This window comes from Thermobia domestica, chromosome 6 (assembly GCF_964235325.1).
Source record: "Thermobia domestica chromosome 6, izTheDome1.hap1.1, whole genome shotgun sequence".
NCBI classification, from domain to species: domain Eukaryota; kingdom Metazoa; phylum Arthropoda; class Insecta; order Zygentoma; family Lepismatidae; genus Thermobia; species Thermobia domestica.
Genome location: NC_137459.1, coordinates 55,818,033 through 55,837,270, shown reverse-complemented (window position 1 = coordinate 55,837,270; position 19,238 = coordinate 55,818,033).

Genomic DNA, 19,238 nt, shown 5'->3' with positions numbered 1-19,238 from the left:
TACACCACATTTTTCATATCCCACCATATGCACAGCATAACCTTTGCACAGTGAATATCTCGTTTTGGTTGTGATGGACCTGGTTCACCTGGTTTCACCCAGGCCTTTTTTCGTTTAGGGTTCTCGTAATGAATCCACTTCTCATCACCCGCAATAATTCGATGCAGAAACCCCTTTCTGCTCTGTCGTTGAAGCAGCAATTCGGAAATGGTTTTTCGTCTTTCAACATCTCTGTCTTTCAATTCATGTGGAACCCAATGTGACATCTTTTGAATCATTCCCATGGCTTTCAAGCGTTTGGAGACTGTTGTTTGATCAACGCCTAATGCTGCTGCAAGTTGTTCCTGCGTTTGACACGAATCCTGCTCGAGCAATGCTGTCAATTCTTCGTCTTGAAATTTTTTTGGCTGTCCAGCTCGCTCTTGGTCTGCGAAGCCGAAATCACCACTTCCAAACCGTGCAAACCACTTCTGACACGTTCGCTCAGCTAGAGCATGGTCACCATACACTTCCACCAAAATACGATGACTTTCAGTCGCACTTTTCTGCATGTTAAAGTAATGCAGCAGGACACCCCGCAAAAACACTTTATCAGGCACAAATTGCGCCATGTTCACTTAACTACAAACTGGTGTTGTTGACGCTTTAATCCACTGCCCTATACTACGAACGATACGCGATGACAGGGGTTTGCAACACATGTGTGGATACACGGAACTGTGGGACGCTCCGTTCGTTGCGCCATCTCTTGTCCACCCGCACGAATTAATTCCTAGACCAAATAAAATCTGAAACACAAAAATGTGATTAAATTAAGATTGTGGTACCGGGAGCAAAAACTTGGACCATTCCCACTGAAATAACGCCTGTTAGGAACTAGCCTTTTATTCTTTATCATGAATAGCTCCAAGGAATATGATTCTAAATATATAAAGATGCACTCATTGTAAAGCAATATTGGTAATGTAACTTTTCAAGATATCTATAGTTCTAAAAAGTTTACAATTAAATGTAATTCTCACTATGAGTGTCTGATTATTTGTTCTCACGGATTTCATTTCAAGTACAATTAATACAAAAACCATTTTAAAGAGTTTGGTAGAATTCGGAACAATATAATATGAATTCGGTACAGTTTATATTAATATTTTTGTTTGTATTGCAATTATAATTTATATAAAATTTATTTTGTTGTTTTATGATTACATAATTAAATTGTTATTAAATTTGTAAAAATTACTTTTGATTTATTCATTTATTCGTTTTGTTTGATGATTGTATTTCCTACTAATACCATTAATACTATGCTATAATTGAGGCAAGCTTTGCGTTCTACTCAATGTAGTTAAATATAAATTGTCTACTGTCTACAGTTGTAGCTTTCTAAGCAGTAACATTGAACTGATAGTATTGTAAAAAATATATATAGTTTGGGAGAGGAATATCCATATTATTCAACTAGTAGATGTGTTTAAGAAAAGCTGAATATTATCTCTTACGCATTTTGATCTAATTTACAAATGTAAGATGTGTTGTTATAGAAATGTATACAAATATTTTCTTAAAAAGAGTATAGTTTTCACAGTTCGTTCCTATTAGAAGAATACTGGTATTAGTTGAAGCTAAAATACATAATTTATATATGATATTGTACACACAATTAAAAAAAAACAGTTTCCTTATGAAGTAGGTATTTTTTTTTAGAGAGTGTCATGTTCACGCAGTACTATAATATTTATTGAAAATATTATATATGTTTCAGGAATAAATATAGATATATATATATTGAGACTCACATATATATGATTTCTGTTTTCAGTATCAAATAAATTATCAAGATGTGCTTTCAAAATCATTGTGCCGTATCATTTCCACAATAGTATTATTTGGATGCCAAGTTTTGCAACTCTAAAATTGTACTCTTACAGGAGATAACGTTGAACTTGTAAGCTAATTTTAACCATCGTTAAACATAGCGTTTCTTTCCTGCGTTCCATGTATATTAAATATCAAATAAAGCAGATGATTTACGGAGCAATGTCAATGATTTTTCAGAGACAAGAAAGCTCCGTGTCAACTGTTTGGCAACAATTGTAAAATAGTATTTTAAGCTGCCTGGAGACAAAATTAATTCAAAAGCTATGAACCCTAATTTCAAAAAAGATATTCTCCTAATTTTTAATTTAGCAGTCATATAACTGAAAGATATAACTGAAAAACTTGTATAACTTGGGTTGCTGCTTTCAGTGTGACTAGAGATATGCACGCGATGTATATTTGAAATCATAGCGCCATTTTTCTAGTCGCACTGATTGCAGTCATTAGAATGGAATGGAAGTAACTAATGTGTGGCTATGCTAATCTTCAGAGAACCTCATCTTTCTAAAATGGCATTTTTTCGTAGCTTTAGCCGTAGTTTTTCATTATATCAATAAATGAAATGTTCTAATGGAAATAGCACTCATTTCCAAGTTTAAGCTTGATAAAAAAAAGCAAAGTTATACTATGCTTCTATATATTTATTTTCGAGGTGTTTGTAATTAATCAACTACTGTTCTGAAAATTCGGAATACGACAAAAGGAAAACAGTTCTATACGCATGTGATGATAGTTTTCAGGAAAGACATTGGATTGATTTTGCATAAGTTGTCGGCAAGTTGAGTAAACACGTGTGGTACAATACAGGATATCCTGCCGATGTTCCCGTGAGTTTGAAGAAGATGCAGTACAGTAAATTGAGACACACAGAATTTGTGGGACAATCTTCGTTTTCTGGTGGATGATTTCTTAAAAGTCGTTTCGTATTATCTGGCAATCTGTTACTCTGGGATGGACACATCGTAGCTGAACGCGCCTGCAGCTTGGGTTGTTGAAATATACAATAGTAATAGTTCTACTTTGTATGATTTAGGAACTCAGAATATTTTAAAGATATTTTTGTGAATTATTATTTTCACATTTTCAATCATATATGCAAATTTGGATTTGAAGAATGTGTTCTTTATGCACTTCATATCAGTAGAATGGTGTTTATAACTGATTGCAGTTATTAAAATGGAATGACAGTAACTAACATGTAGCTAATGCTAATCGTTGGAGAAACTCATATTCTTAAAATTGCTTTTCTTCATAGGTCTAGCTGCAATTATTACTTATATCTACAAGTGAAATATTCCAATGTAAATATCGTTTATTTGCATGTTGAAGCCAAATGTGATAAAGAACAGATATGTTATGATTCTGTATATTTTTCTGGCAGTTGCTAACTGATCAACTACTATTTTGTATAATCTGAATGCGAAAAATCAATCATTTTCTGGAAAAGTGCACTACATAGATTTTCCGGCAGTTGTCGGCATACTGGCTTATGACTCAAAGAAATAAAGACGTGTGGCACCATGCAGAAGCTCTTGATGATTTTCTGCTTAACGTACTTTAAGTTGACGCACGACAATAAACTGAGACATGCCAAGTTTGTAGGACACTATTTGCGTGCTGATCTACGCATTTTTCTTCAAGTCGTTTGGTTTTCCTGGCAGCTGTTACTATGGGTCGGCCACCTATAAATAGGTAGATATCATAGATAACCTATCGTAGATATCATAGATAAACTACGATATTCTACAATCTTTACGAAATTTCAGAAATCAGCGAATTTCTTAGCTCTGGTTTATATTAACGTTTTGTTATTGCAAATATTTTTTTTTGCAGTTTAGCCAGTACACCCGGTTTCTGACTATAGCAGTAATATTTCACATATCAGACTTTTTAATCAGTCATTGTTACTGTCACTAAAATGTAACTGAAGATATTGAAAGAAAGTCATCCATGGTTCTAAATTATCCCTCTGTTTCACCAGAGCTTGGGCCCCTTTCACTTGTAATTTTAACCAATCACGGCGTATTCACGTATCTGCTGCTTGACTTGTGAAAATAATGCTATAGGATTACATCTACTTTGCACTATTAAAAATTTCATATAACTATTGAGCTATTTTAAGAAATATTACTTTTAAATTTTGCGTTGTATATGTAAATTAAAATTTCAAAGATGTTCACCTGATATACTTTATATCAATATCTTGGATTTTGCAACTATATCAATATATGGGACAATTCTGTTAACTCTTTCTGGAATAATGATATTACGACTTTAAATTCTTTAGTATTATATTTGAAAATAAAAATCATGTAGGTTATAATCAAACAATTTTAATTATGATTCCTTATGTATAAATTTGAGGAAGGTAAATCGTTAGGTTACAAGAAACAAATTGCTTACCGAATACATATTTACCATTTGTGTGGTTCATCTTAAATATTCTCATGAAGCGAACCTTCCATTAAGATAAAAAATGAGAAAAATACAGCATTACTATATTATGTATCAAAGTTGTGTGCATTTTTGTATTAATGCTTAAGTAATTTATCTTTAAGCAATATGAATATATTGTGTTTGGTTTTAATTCTCTGAATGTATTAGTTTTGTTCTTGTGCAACCTACACTTTTCTCTGATTTACTGAAAATGAATAGTCAAACACAAACATGACCGTAGAGGGATTTTTTTCCAAACATGACGTATCTTTTCACTACTAAAAGTAGTATAATACCAAACTGTGATATAAATAAACATAGGTCTATGTCATTACTATCACTTAGATCCAATATCTTGAACAAAATTTGTTGTCCTTAATTTGTGACTTGTTGCCCAAAACATATTTTCTGTTATCATAGTTTGTATCTCAGTTTGTGGTAGAGAATGTAAAATGGCAAGGAAGTCTAATAAGATATGGTAGAGCTCCTAGAAGTGTACTTCCAAGGGATGTATGCGAACCGTGACAGCTAGATATTTATGAAAATTGGTACTCTAACTAACTGTGGATCGTTAATCACCGTGGTGATAATCACTCGGTGCGGAAATGCCTTGTTTACCCGCTACGTATAATATATATACCAAGCAGTGACCGGATAGGGGTGTGCTGAGTTATCCCCCCAAAAAACGTCAGAAAAAGGCAGAAAGTGAAAAATGTATGCGGGTAACCGAACACCTAATGGAGGGAGACAGTTGACCAAGAAAACGGCAGTAGTGTCACGAAAGCAGTGTTGCCATCCAAACACAAAATTATTGTTTTTCAAATGGAGCGTATGCCATTTTATGATACTAAAACAATTGGAATAAAACCTGACAGAAAATAAGCAAAAGATGGGTTATCAGTGTTGCAAAATAAGGGAGAGACAAGTCTCTAAAATTTGGAAATTATGGGGTCCATAGAAAGAAACGAACAAATGTACAACAACAATAAGACTGCAGAAGGAACAAATGTAGAATATGGAGTAAACTACAGCATCCAGTGACTAACGAACTTGATTCAGGGTTCAAAAAAAAAGGAAAAGGATAGAATAGGCGTAGAAAGAAAAAGTCCCATGTGACATAATGCAGAAATGTGAATGCCAAGTCTTCATGTAGCGTAGCAATTCCAATGGTGTTTATGTCAAATCGATACCAGGAACCGTTCCAAAAAGCTATAAAACAAACTGTCTTGGGCTTGTAACTCTGTATAAGAACCTGCATGCATTCTAAATCACATAAACGACAGTGTAGCTCCTGCAAATAGTACAGAAAAACTGCGGCACGAAAATCTGTGATAAGAAAGTACGTCAGAATCGATTCGCAAAGATCATTGACCGGTGATAGGTGTCAGTCGATAGTATAGGAAATGTTAGCATGTGAAACAACGAGGAATATAAAGCACACTGCATTCAGGATACCAGTAATATGCAGGCGCAAAATATTTTAACATAATATAACAATACATACAACAGAAAAGCCATAGATAGTATGGCAAAAATACGTACATTTATCTCCCTAGCCGCACACTCGATATGGCGAATCAAGCCCAATAGTCATCGCATGCTGAGCGTGCTGTAGTTTGCATCCTACTGCACATTTGTTCCTTCTGCAGTGTTGTTGTTGTACATTTGTTCATTTCATTGTAATGACCCATAATTTCCCAGTTTTAGATCACCATGTCTCTCTTAGTTGACAACACTGATTACGCATCTTTTGCTTATTTTCTTTCACGTTTTATGTCAATTGTTTTAATGCTATAAAATACTATACGTTCTATTTCAAAAACTACAAGTTTGTGTTGGGATGGCAACGCTGCTTGCGTGATGCTACTGTCGTATTCTTGGCCACGTGTTCCTCTCCCGAAAGTATTAGGTTACCTGTATATTTTTTGTCATTTCTGCCTTTGTCGGCGTTTTTTGGGGGAATAACTCTCCTGTCATTCATAAATATCTAGCTGTCAGGATTCGCATACGTCCCTTATAAGTAAAGTTTATTAGACTAAATACACTTTAAAAAATGTTAAAGGAAGGGTGCTATTCACTTCTCCCTGTACTCATATAATAAAATAAAAATAAGCAATGCCTTATTTAGAAAATAGTCAATATTTTTGTTTAAAAAAAATATTGCAAATAAGATGTGATTATCACGCTGCATACTTAAACATTTTTTCATAAATACCGTAGATGGGGGTTAGTTGGACCCAATTTTGGAATAAATTCCTTCTTTCGCCCTGTATTCATACACGAAAACTCGAAAGGTATTGTCTTACCCCATATTAAATATAACTACAGGTCTTATTGTACATATCGAGGACAGTTTTATTTGCATATATTGAAAACAAAGCAGAAGCGATTATTGTAGAAAATGGGTCCAATTGAAACTCGTGTTCGGGCTACTTGAACCCACGCCCAAACTTTCCTTCAGAAAACCATTGAAATCTGCTCTGGGACTAAGTAGGATGTAGGTGTTCCAAGAACAACACTTTTTATTTACTGCAAAACACAAATAGAACATGTTAAGAGGTACTTTCAAATGTAATGGCTGTAATCGCTGATTACATTTTCTTCTACAGCTGCACGAGCCCTCTTTATATTAGCAGCGATTCTAGTCATTGACTGGGGTTGCAGTTTCAAAAATAACTTCACCCAATCTCGACTGGGAAAACAGTCTTAGAAAGCAATGATAAATAGGATTTCACAATACTTCTGAAATCAAGTTAATCAACGGGGAATCCGAAATCACAAAATTTATCAAGATGCCTGGCGAAGGCTAATTCATCTTCTTCAGTGGACACTTTCGGATGCTGGCATGATCTGTTCTTTAGTCTTCTTCTTATGGTGGAATGACTTATCTAGAATTGAGGTCCTGCTTCTTTTTGCGGCATTTTCCCCTACCAAATTGCTGCCAAACATTCTTCAAGCTCTTGCTATGTAAAATCAGCATATTTTCGACCTCCAGCCAATCTTTTATATTGATGTATCATTACATACCGATATCCGTAAAGAAACAATGATAAAATCCTTACTTGTGTGACTTGTGACAACATGCAAATATGTTCCATTGATAAAGGCAACAAACGATGCGGTGGGAAAAATAGGCCTGTTTTCCAGGTTATGTGTACACACTTCATAAATAATGAAATTACGCACACATTTTACTGTACATGAGAAAGTTTACCATTGCAGTTTCATTAGCCTATATCTAATTATTTATGCGTTTACTTAGCATTAGTTCCACTCCCTTAAAATAGTGTACACACACAAAACGTTTGGGGATCAATGAACACATTCTTTTCATAAATGACCTTTCTCGGCAATGCTGCTACTTTGGAGCCTAAAACAAAACTAGTTTCAACGTGTGTACGCCTGCATTATGACCCCGTCTAACGGATCTAACTCAGAACTCCTTCAACATTGCATTGTTTATGGGAGTTAGACAAGCTTATTTGTATGGGTCATAGTAGCCCCTTCGGGGTCAAAGTAGCCCGCAATCACGGTATATTCTGTGAGCGAGAAGGGAACACTCTAAATGTAAGAATAAAACTACAGGTCAAAATACTTGTTTATTAATAATTGATGCAACTTTCCTTGTGTGGTAAATATGGCAGTGTGTAATTCTGATATCACAGTGCCACGTTCCCAGTCACAATGGGAGTAGCTAGAAGAATATCTGAAGATTGAAGAACTAAAAACTGTGAGATCGTGTGTTAATCAAGAAGTGAATAGAAACAACACTGAATCTCCGAAAAGAGCTTGTCAAATGGGCTGTTATGAGTGGTGCAAGCGTACTCTGAACTTATATTATTTTTCATGATTAACTCATAGTACTCCTGCCAACAATTATATCATGATCCCAAACATAATCTAACGAACATTGAAATATAATATGTATTGTATTGCTTATTTAGATAAGATGCAAGTTAGTTTTCTCAACTGTGTTAGTAGATATTTCTCTTAGAAACGAATTAATGTGATTAGTTGACTAAAGTTTGGACATAAGATTAAACTCTGCAATGTTGTGTTTGTTATACTTTTTTTTAATCGCAAGTGTCCACATTGTTCGAAATAATATTGCACTAAATACTGTGTACTAGCTTCGCTAGTAGTTGCCGTTTTAAAAGTAAAGCCGAACAATTACCTCTAATATATTGTACTTATTTGTATAATTTTCTAGAGTATTTACGTCACAACATTGTGTTTCCACCTACAAGATCACCTCTATTAATATCACGTTAATTGTTGTTGTCTGAATAAGAATTTAGTGTCCCTTGGGACATCAAGACAATGTGAAAACTTGAGCTACGTTTGGAATCCGAAACGCTGCAACATGATCAGACTGTAAGCTTATCGTACTGAAAGTAGAATTTTACACCATGCTCAGTGATACGGGTGCGCTAGTCACTAGTCTAGTAGGATTTAATATTAATGGGTACAAAAAATATCATTGTAGATCTATGTGTATCAATTCATTGCAAATCAATACTGGTTATGCAACATGTTATGACCTTCACATATCTAACGAGTTTTAAATTAAATGCAATAATGACTGTGAGTCCCTTATTATTCCATCTCATGGATTCCGTTTGCGGTTCATATAAAATAAGAACTATTTTAGAGGCGTTGATAAAACTCAAAACAGTATAGTATGAATTCGATTCCATACATACAATTTACTGAAGTATTTTTGACTCTATAGCAATTACAGTTTGCATTATATATACACATTATGTCATTTCAGTATAATATTTTTTTTTTCTTACTCAACTATCATTTTTATAAATTATAATTTTAGGCATACAATCAATTCGTCTGAGTAGAATATCTAATTGAATTAACATGTATGTGCGAATAAACTTTATAGAGTATCCCTTTAGTTGGTAATAATTTAATAATATGTTTTTCTCGTAAATAAAATTACTATGTTGTTTTAAGTTAGTACGATAAGTGTAATTTGGTGTCGTTTGAAAGATTATAAATGCTTATGTTTGACTCAATTACGTAATAATATGCTGCTTTTGGGTTGTGTATAGTTGGTACGTAGTGTGCTTTCAAATGTCATTAAGTACTACCTATACACCACTGAAGGATAGTTTCTGCAACAGTAACAACCAAACGAACGAATTGACGACTCGTTCTTCAACTGCCATCTAGAGTTGGTAGCAACTGCCACTGGTGCTGCTAGAATACACTAAATTACCAACATACGCTATAATAGTTTTTGGAGGCTTGAACAAAAATCAATTCTGGAATTAAAAGCGTGTAACAAATAATTGAAATGCGGAAGTTCAAGTTAAATAATAATAATAATAATAATAATAATAATAATAAATAAAAGAAATCTTCAATTTAGCGCATCAATTTGATGTCTGTGGGAAGTGGGAAGCTGTGATTATGAGAAAATCGGTACGAAAACGCGGTTAGAAATGGTGAAAATATTTGAATTGTTCTTCACCAAAACTCATACGATCAGAGATCGAAACAAAAGATATAAATGCCTTAATTCTATTTTTTCTTTGACAGAAGCGGTCTAGACCTTCTCTCCTACATTGTTTCTCAATTACCTAATCCTTTTCTATATTCTACAAAACAAATTACAGGTGACAGAGACATAAACACATAACTTAAATGAACAGTCCGTTTAAATGAACACTGGAAAATCTACATGTTTCTTTATGGGACTATAACCTACATTGAAGTTGTCCTTGTGATCAGGAGAGTAACGTTCGAGAGTACTCAACTTTTGCCACTGATTGAGTTACTCTGCCTCCTTATCTTCTACTTGGGATATGATGAGGTGACCCATCGACGATATGAAACTAGGACTTCACATTTTCTTGAGTTTGGCGTTTACAGGGCGTAGGGTACTCATCGCATGCTTCAGCTTCCTTGGATCTTTAGGTACCAATTTTAATAGAATACTAGCGTCAATTACCCTCTTCCTTGAGGTTATGATTCCTTATGTATAAACTTTAGGAAGGTAATGCGTTAGGTTACAACATGCAAATTGCATTCGGAATATATATTTGCGATATGTCTGATTTATTTTAACTATTAACATCAAGTTAAACATCCGTTAAACTAAAATAAACGAAAATAAATATAGCATTATTGCATTATGTATCAAAATATTCTGTAATCTTTAAGTAGTCCTTAAGACATTTATCGATAAAGAATGTGATTATATAACGATAGTTTTATACAACTTTGAATGTATTAACGTTTTTTCTTGGGCAGCTACATGTTTCGTGAATTACTGAAAACAAAATATCGAAGAGAAACACGAAGAAAGAGCGACATTCATAAAGGCTTGCAGTATTTTGTGGTAATGACAATATAGCTAATATAAGTACCAAAGTAGATCAGAAAATAAACTTATGTTACTAAAAAAGTAGCTGCTACACAATAGTCGAAATAGCAAAAAAGCTGGACAAAGCCTCCAAAATTAACGCTATTACTGCAAACAAATTCTATAGTTTTTTTGGAGGGGAATGTTCACTCTATATCGAACAGATCTGTTCTTCATCGTGGCATCACTCGTTAATGAGACAAAACATCTTTCGAAAATGGATAATTGTTTGTGCTTAGAAAACTTTTTTTCATGTATAATATGAAAGACAAATTATTCTTAAGTATGTCGATAGGTATGAAATGCTAAATATTGGTATTGTTGATCAGTACAATAACAATGCCTTAATGCAAATAGCTGGCCTCTAGGGCACTCAGAATGCGCAGTAGGGTCATTATAACAAAAACATATTCAAAATCAATATTTTGCTATATATTTGCAGACTTTTAAAATTTTCCAAGCAAGTCAAAGGTTTCATTTTAATATTTTCTGTGGTCTATCAATCATTTTTGTTAGAATTAGCTGCTACTACCTGCTACTTTGCAAACGAAGAGAGAGCTTCAATGGATCTAGGCGCGCGCTCAATGCTCACAGACAATGACTGCTTTTCCCGTTGTGTCGTGTCATCTTGCCACCTAGTTAAGTTTTTGCGCTAATCGTAAATCCCTGGAGAATTTACTACATCCATAGCTCCTCTCTTAATAGAGATGCTAAGCGAGGAATCTCAGAAGTCTCGAAGCACAGCGTAGTCAAGGGTCTGTTGCTTGATATATGAAGATAATGCTATAGCAAAAGATCTACTTTATATTATTAAGTGCCCATATTATTATTGATCTATTTGTGAGATATTACCTTTAAAGTCTACGTTGTAACTATATCGTCACATAAGAACAAGAGGAACGTAGCTCCAAAAATGAGATTTTCGTTTTCTTTATGTTTGGACATAATTTCGAAAGCCCCATTTGGTGTAAATGGAGCGGAACGCCATCTGTTCTCCTCGTCTATCATCTGTTGTAATGTAGCTCATTTACCATTTTATTAAAAACACTTCTTTCTAAGAAAATAATATTTTTTCCTCTCGCCAGTAATCCTACCAAAATGGAGTTACGTTCCTCTGGTTCCCATGCGACGGTATGAAAAATTAGAATTTGAAAAATGTGCTCCTAATATACTTGACAACAATATCTTGGGTTTTGCAATTGTTTCAATTTATGGGACGATTTTGCTAACTTTTTCTGGAATGATGATACTACAATCTTTGTATTCTTTAGCACTATATTTGAAAATGAAAAGAATGTAGGTTATAATCAATCAATCATAGTTATGATTTTTTATGTATGTGTTTGAAGAAGGTAAAACGTTAGGTTACAACATACAAATTGTTTACGGAATATATATTTACCATTTGTATGATTTATCTTAAATATGAACATGAAGTGGACCTCCCATTAAGATAAAAATGAAAAAAATACAGTATTATTTAATTATGTATCAAAATAGTATGCATTCTTGTAGTAATGCTTAAGTAATTTATCTTTAAGAAATATGAATACATGATTTTTGGTTTTTCGTCTTTGAATGTATTAACTTTGTTCTTATGCACCTACACTTTTCACGAATTTACTGGAAACGAATAGAGAAACACAAACATGACCGTAGAAGGACATTTTCAAAACATGAGTTATCTTTCCACTACTAGCAGTAATATGGTACCAAACTGTGACATAATTAAATATATGTCATTACTACCACTTAGATTCAACATGAATTTATATATTGAACAAAACTTTATGCCGGCAATTCCCGATTTACTGTCCAAAACATATTTTCTTTTTTCATAGTTTGTATCTCGGTTTGTTGGTAAAGAATGTAAAATGTCAAGGAAGTCTATCAAGATGTGGTACAGCTCCTAGAAATGTACTAAGTAAAGTTTGTTGGACTAAATTCAATTATAAATATATTGTTGGAGGAATGTTGTTATTGACCCTTCTCCGTACTTCAATAATAAAATAAAAGTAATAATGCCTTATTTAGATATTAACCAACATGTGTTTATTAATGAAAAGAATATTGGTAGTAAGGTGTGATTATCAAGTTGCATACATTATTTATATGTGTGTGTTATGTGAGCGAGAAGGGGAACACTCTAAATGAAAGATAAAAATTACAGGTCTAAATACTTGTTAGTAATAAGTGATGCTTCTTTCGTTGTGCATGGTAACTATGGTACTGTGTAGTTCTGATATTACAGTGCCATGTTGCCAGCCACAATTGGGGTAGGTAGAATAATATCTGATGATTGAAGAACCAGAAACTGTGACATCATGTGCTGGTCAAGAAGTGAAATAAAGCAACACTGAAACTCCGACGAGAGCTTATCAAGTGGGTTGTAATGAATGGTACAGTGGTACTGTGATCTCATTTTATTTTTGCTGGATAATTCATCCTACTCCTACCATGAAGATATTCTACTAACTCTGAATTGAGCACTCACGTCACTTCAACAGTTAATCGAGAAAAATTTTTAAATAGTGTTGCTGCTTTCAGTGTGACTAGGGATTTGTACGCCATGTACGTATGGAATCATGGCGACATTTCCCTAGTCGCACTGATTGCAGTTATTAAAATGGAATGAAAGTAACTAATGTGTGGGTGATGCAAATCTTTGGAGAAGCTCATGTTCTCAAAATGACTTTGATTTGTAGTTGTAGCTGCAATTCCTGTTTATATACACAAGTGAAGTATCACGATGCAAATACCGGTGATTTTCAGATTTAAGTGAAATCGAGAAAAGCAATGTTATAGTATGTTTTATATATTTGATGTATTATTGTATTAGTCTTTAGTTCATCCTACTGCTGCTATCAATTATGCCACTGGCGTTAACGTTATTTACCGAAAATGGAAATACAATATTTATTGGATCTCAAATTTAATTAATGATGCATTTTTTAAAAGATTGTTTATGGTTGTTTATGTTAGTCATGACATTAGATCTATAATGTGACTGTAATTTCGACATTCAAGTAATCTTTTTTTTTTAACTGTATTTTTCAACCTAAGTCGTTACTATAGTTTGCTATAAATTTAGTAAAAGTGACTAATCTTTGGGTAACGAAAGTAAGTAATATATTGGTAATCCAAACCATTGGAGAAAGTCATTGTTAAGGTAACTTCGTAGGGTAGCTTTAACCTCAATTTGCTAATTATATAAAGAATTGAACCATTCCAATCCAATTAGTGCCATTATGCGCATTTAAGAGAAATGGAGGAAAATGATATGCTTTTGTATATTATTCTGAAATTTGATCCTTACTCAACTACTATTTCGTATATTTCAATTACAGAAAAAAAACATACCGTTCTGTATGAGTATGAGAATTATTTCCGGAGAACTCACATTATGCAGATTTTGCAGCAGTTTTGTCGCCATACTCTTCTATGACTCAAGTTTGGTAAAAACATATGGCACTATGCAGGACTTAATCATGATTTTCGCGAGTTGTTGAAGCTGCTGCATTGGAGGTGCCGACTTCGTGGACAAATCTCTGGGTACTGGAGAATCGATTATTCTCAAAGGCGTTTCTTGTGGCACATAAACTTTTTCTCTTATTTTGGTGTGAAGAATGGCCCCCTACAGTTTGTCGGTATAGTTCATTAACACCACCCACCCACCCCCACATATATGTACGTGTGTGTCTGAATCGCTGGAAGAGAGTAGAACTGAACATCAGTATTAACATCACAACTGAAATTGGAAAAACTTAAAAAAAAATAAATAAATCTGTTCAGAGAAGCAGAATATGGAAAATTTAAATCCCGTTTATTTAAAAACGTTTAACCCTCTTTCCAGACCTGAAGGCTTTGCTTAAGGTGAAATTGAATCTACCATAAAACTTTCAGTGTTCTAGAGGGAATGGAACCAGGAACCATGTGCACTAAAACGCACACGCTACTACATTATCAGAAAAGTTTGAGCATATTTAAGCAGTGGCACTTGCCAAGACACAACGCTTTGAAATGATTGACGTGCACGTTAAAGGTCTAGGCTCCATTATACCATGTTGACTTTCTCTATAATGGTTCCAAATAAATATACTGTATATATTTCAAAAAGTAATATGTATTCTAACTCTGCTATGCCTCTAAGGATTAAAATTAATAATTAATATGAATCGCAGTATTACATGACAAAATCATCAAACTATTCTATTATTAATGCACTGAAATACAAATAGTGCCTTTCTTCTTATCCTATACGGAGCAGAAACTAAAACTTGTGTAATGACTTCCTCCAGGCGATATACCTTCTACTTACTGAGAGTAATGAAATATACTGTGGATAATCGGCTACAGTGAGGAAAATCTGCAGAATGCATTTAGTATTATTTGGAATGTTCGTGGCTGAAATGATGTTTGGATAAGCTTTGAAGATATGCGATGTTATAAAATTGGATCTTGGGGAAGTGGAAAATCGATTTATTTAATATGATCTTCTAATCTAATTTAAGCTAATATTAATATAAGTTAGATAAAAACTTTGTGTGTATATGTTTCTTTGGCTATGTGCCTATTTGCCTCCTGGGAACCAGAAAATAGGACCGGGACTTACCAAATTTTGTTCATAAGTTCCTTGGTCCTGGCCCCAGGAGATCAATGCTGAAAGTCTAATCACATTAACATCCAAATTCACCCCATTTGGCTGTCAGCCAGGGGCATCGTTGCGAAGGGATTACCGAAACTTGTAAAAATAATCACAAATTACCGATATAACTGTAAAATCCAGTTTTCGCGGTCGCTGAGATCAATTGTGACACTTCCATTAGCGATGACTTTAATATTCAGCTATCATTGTATGCGGGCCAGGGGTCAACTGCGGGAGTGGTTACCGAGATATGTAAAAATAATACAAAATGACTGGTATTAGTGTCAAATCCATAGACTTCTCGGTAGCTGAGGTAATCGGCGATACTCCCACAGGCGTTGGCTCCCATCGGCTGAAAACCAAAGTGTGTCAGGAGGAGTATACCGGGATATGTTGAAAATGACGTTTTCTTTTGTTCGGTTTGGTTATATAGATGTTTTATCTGACTCATGAGTAGAATGAGTATTTCAGCTAGTATTACATAGATATACTTTTCAAACTGTCGTATCTCGTTGACCCATAGAGTGAGTTGCAAAATTTTGAATTGGGTGAAGTAGAAAGTTGATTATCGTTGAATCTTAAATCATGGAGTCAAATGTTCGGTAGAAAAGTGTTAAACAAAATGATTAACATTCTTGCTTTATAAGCGGAAGAGTGAGATTATAATCGTGTGGCCTGTCATTCTAGCTCAGTTTCTTCCATGGTTTCCGTCAGTTCAGTCAGGTGAGTGATGGGAACGTATTTTTAAGTATAATCCCTGGTTGACTTCCTTTCTCTCTGTTAAATATTTTGATGTTGGTTGTTCGGAAAATATGCTTTATTAGATTGGAGTTTAATGACCCTCCTCAGTACACGTGCTATATGAATTAGGTCTTACAATTTAAAATATAATTATTACCACTACTTTGGATTGTTACTACGTATTTGAGACAAGTATTACAAAGATTTATTATCCCGACATAATCCCAGCAGATTTATTTCTGTCCCCTTAGGTTAAATACTCGTACAAACTTATATGGACAGAGATTTGACTCAACTGATGTTACCCAGCAAGATGTTACCACTGAACTGAGCATGGTTGCACAAAATATTTCAATAAGCGAAATATCAGCTTTAGACCTGCACTACTAAGTGGAAAAGGGTGGATGCATATGGATTGAAATAACATGAAATTACGGCTATTTTGCGTTATTATTTTCTTTGAATGCCACCAGTCTTGAAGCATTGAGAACGGAAAATGTATATTATATCTGAAGGAAAAATATGGGTTAAGCTAATCAAAAATTGTAGGGTTTATCGGCTTCCAATGAAAGAGTCTATGCCTTACATTATTCATTTATCGCATCATAAATTTATAAACCTACTACTTCCGGAATAATTTTAAGAGATAGCGAAAAATGATTTTTCATGTGGATTTGGCTTCCAATGAAAGAATCGATGTCTTACATCATCTATCTATTTCATTCCAAAGATATAAATGCCCTATTTCTCGTGTCAATATTGAAAAGAATAAAACAATTCTACCTTAATGTCTCATTATATGCACCGAAGGTAAGTGGGACGTTGATGATGGGAATTAATGCAAGGTTCGAATGAAAAAATATCTGAGTAACAGAGGAATCAGAGAAATTTCAAGCACACAGTTTCTTCCACCACAAAGAACTTGATTCAAGTTCTTAACTTGACTCAAGGCAATCTAACAAAGGATATAATGCACCACAAGTGCACGTTCTACCATTGCGCCACCACAACCTCCGTATATTACAATATATAATTCATATGGATTGAAAATGAAATGGAATGGAATTTTTCAGTTTAACGTTCCACGATTATGCTCTTTTGGCTAAAGGAAACAGTGATTAAGGAACAAAAACTATTTTGGACAAATTGGTGATGTGAGGAAGTAGGAGGAAATGCAAGCAATCTGAGAAAACCCATGGCACGACATAGTCCACCACATACTTACTTGACCTGGAATGAATCAGAGACCCCATGCACAACAGGTAAGCGCTCTATCATTGAGCCACCGTGCCCCTTCACTAAGTTAGGAAATATATCGTAGATCACAAGGTAAACGAAACTCACTTGTAATTAATATTATGAACCTACCACATTAAATTCAATATATTTTATATCACTAGGAATGTTAATTTTGTCTCGATTAGCAACCTCAGTTTAAGCAGTGACTGGAGTGATGATGCAAATGTGATTGATATCTTACATGATAGTTACGCAATGCTCTGACCAGTCAAGCTATAACCCGTAACATTTGACCTTTCTCATAATGCATATAGAAACTCGAAGTTATTACGTTACTCTATACAATATAGATGCTACAATTTCCATAGTAGTAAAAGTGGGCGTAATAACAAAATTGAACACTAATTACGTATATTATAATAAATAATATTTCATGTAAAATAATAACAAAATAATTATGCTAGCATATACGTTTAACAAGATCCATTGATGATTAGTTGAACTATGAATATATGGTGATTTTATTAAGTGTTCATGTATTCTGAGTGTTTTCGAAATCGTTCTTGCAGATAGCTGGATTGTTTACTGATGATAGTATATAAGAAGCATATTTCACAACGTTTCTGTGAGTAAAATAACTCGTTATTGAAATTACTTGAATTAAAAATACATATTTCCATTAAGCATATATAAATTTCAAGGGGTAATTAATTGCACTACGAAAGTTGGCATGGTGGCTCAAAGGTATAGAACTTACCTTTGGTGCCTGATGTCGCTAGTTCGATCGCCGGCCAACTAAGTTTCTGATGGACAACATAGTATCCTTGGTTTCCTAGGGACACTCCCGTTTCCTCCTGTTCTTTCACCAATTCTTCCATTATCTTTCACTTGCCTTAATCATAGCTTCTCTTAGTGGAACGGCGATATGAGTGAGACGTTAAACATAAAGATTTCATTTTCATTATATTATAGAAATATACAGAATTCCGAAGTAGGGTATGTAGAGACCAATTCGTTGCTGGAATGTAACACTAATAGACCAGATTCATAAATACAAAAGTAACCAAGAAAGATCTGTCGCTTTTTCACCCACTACATTCGAACATCGATATGTCACTCAAGACGTACCTGGAATATCAAAAATAGTCCCCATCGGCATCGACAACAGAAGATACAGCCTTAAATCGTTAAGAAAGTAATGTCAAGGATAAGTGGAGGGCTATGAAACAACCAGAGTAATAAAATAGTCTTGTCATGATTGTACGGTTACTGTGTGTCCAGGTAGGATTTTAAGTAGCAGTTTACGCGGTTAAAATCTCGCGTCCTGTTGTCGTTTAAGTTCTGAATCTGGGTACTAGGCAAATACAATACCAAGGAATCTGCAAATAACGATTGACTTCCTTCATTTTGTACGCTTTTTAATTTTACACTTTCGGCATTTCTTTTCGTTACCACACAGAAACATTAAGATTTCCAACATTGGTCATGATCTCGGAAATATCTACATAGAACACGCTTACATTTGTCGCAAGTCGCAGCTCCTTATCTTTCTTGGTTCAAACGATATGCGCAATCAAACTTTGTGTTGCGCTACTTCACGGAGACACTGTACCTTTGAATATACCCTAGTTATGATTCGTACTGTAAAAGTGCTAGGAAGTAGAAGCTTACAACATACAAAACGCCTACAAAATATATAATTTCAACTTTTACAATTCATCTTAAATATTCAAATCAAGTGAACTTTCGATTAAGATAAAATATGAGAAAAAATAGAGCACAAATCGATTATATATCAAAATACTGTATATTCTTATATTAATACCTAATTTATTTATCTTCAAGATATATGTTATCCGATGCTTGTTTCTTATGCCTTTGAATATATTAACTTTCTCCTTGTGCATTTACATGTTT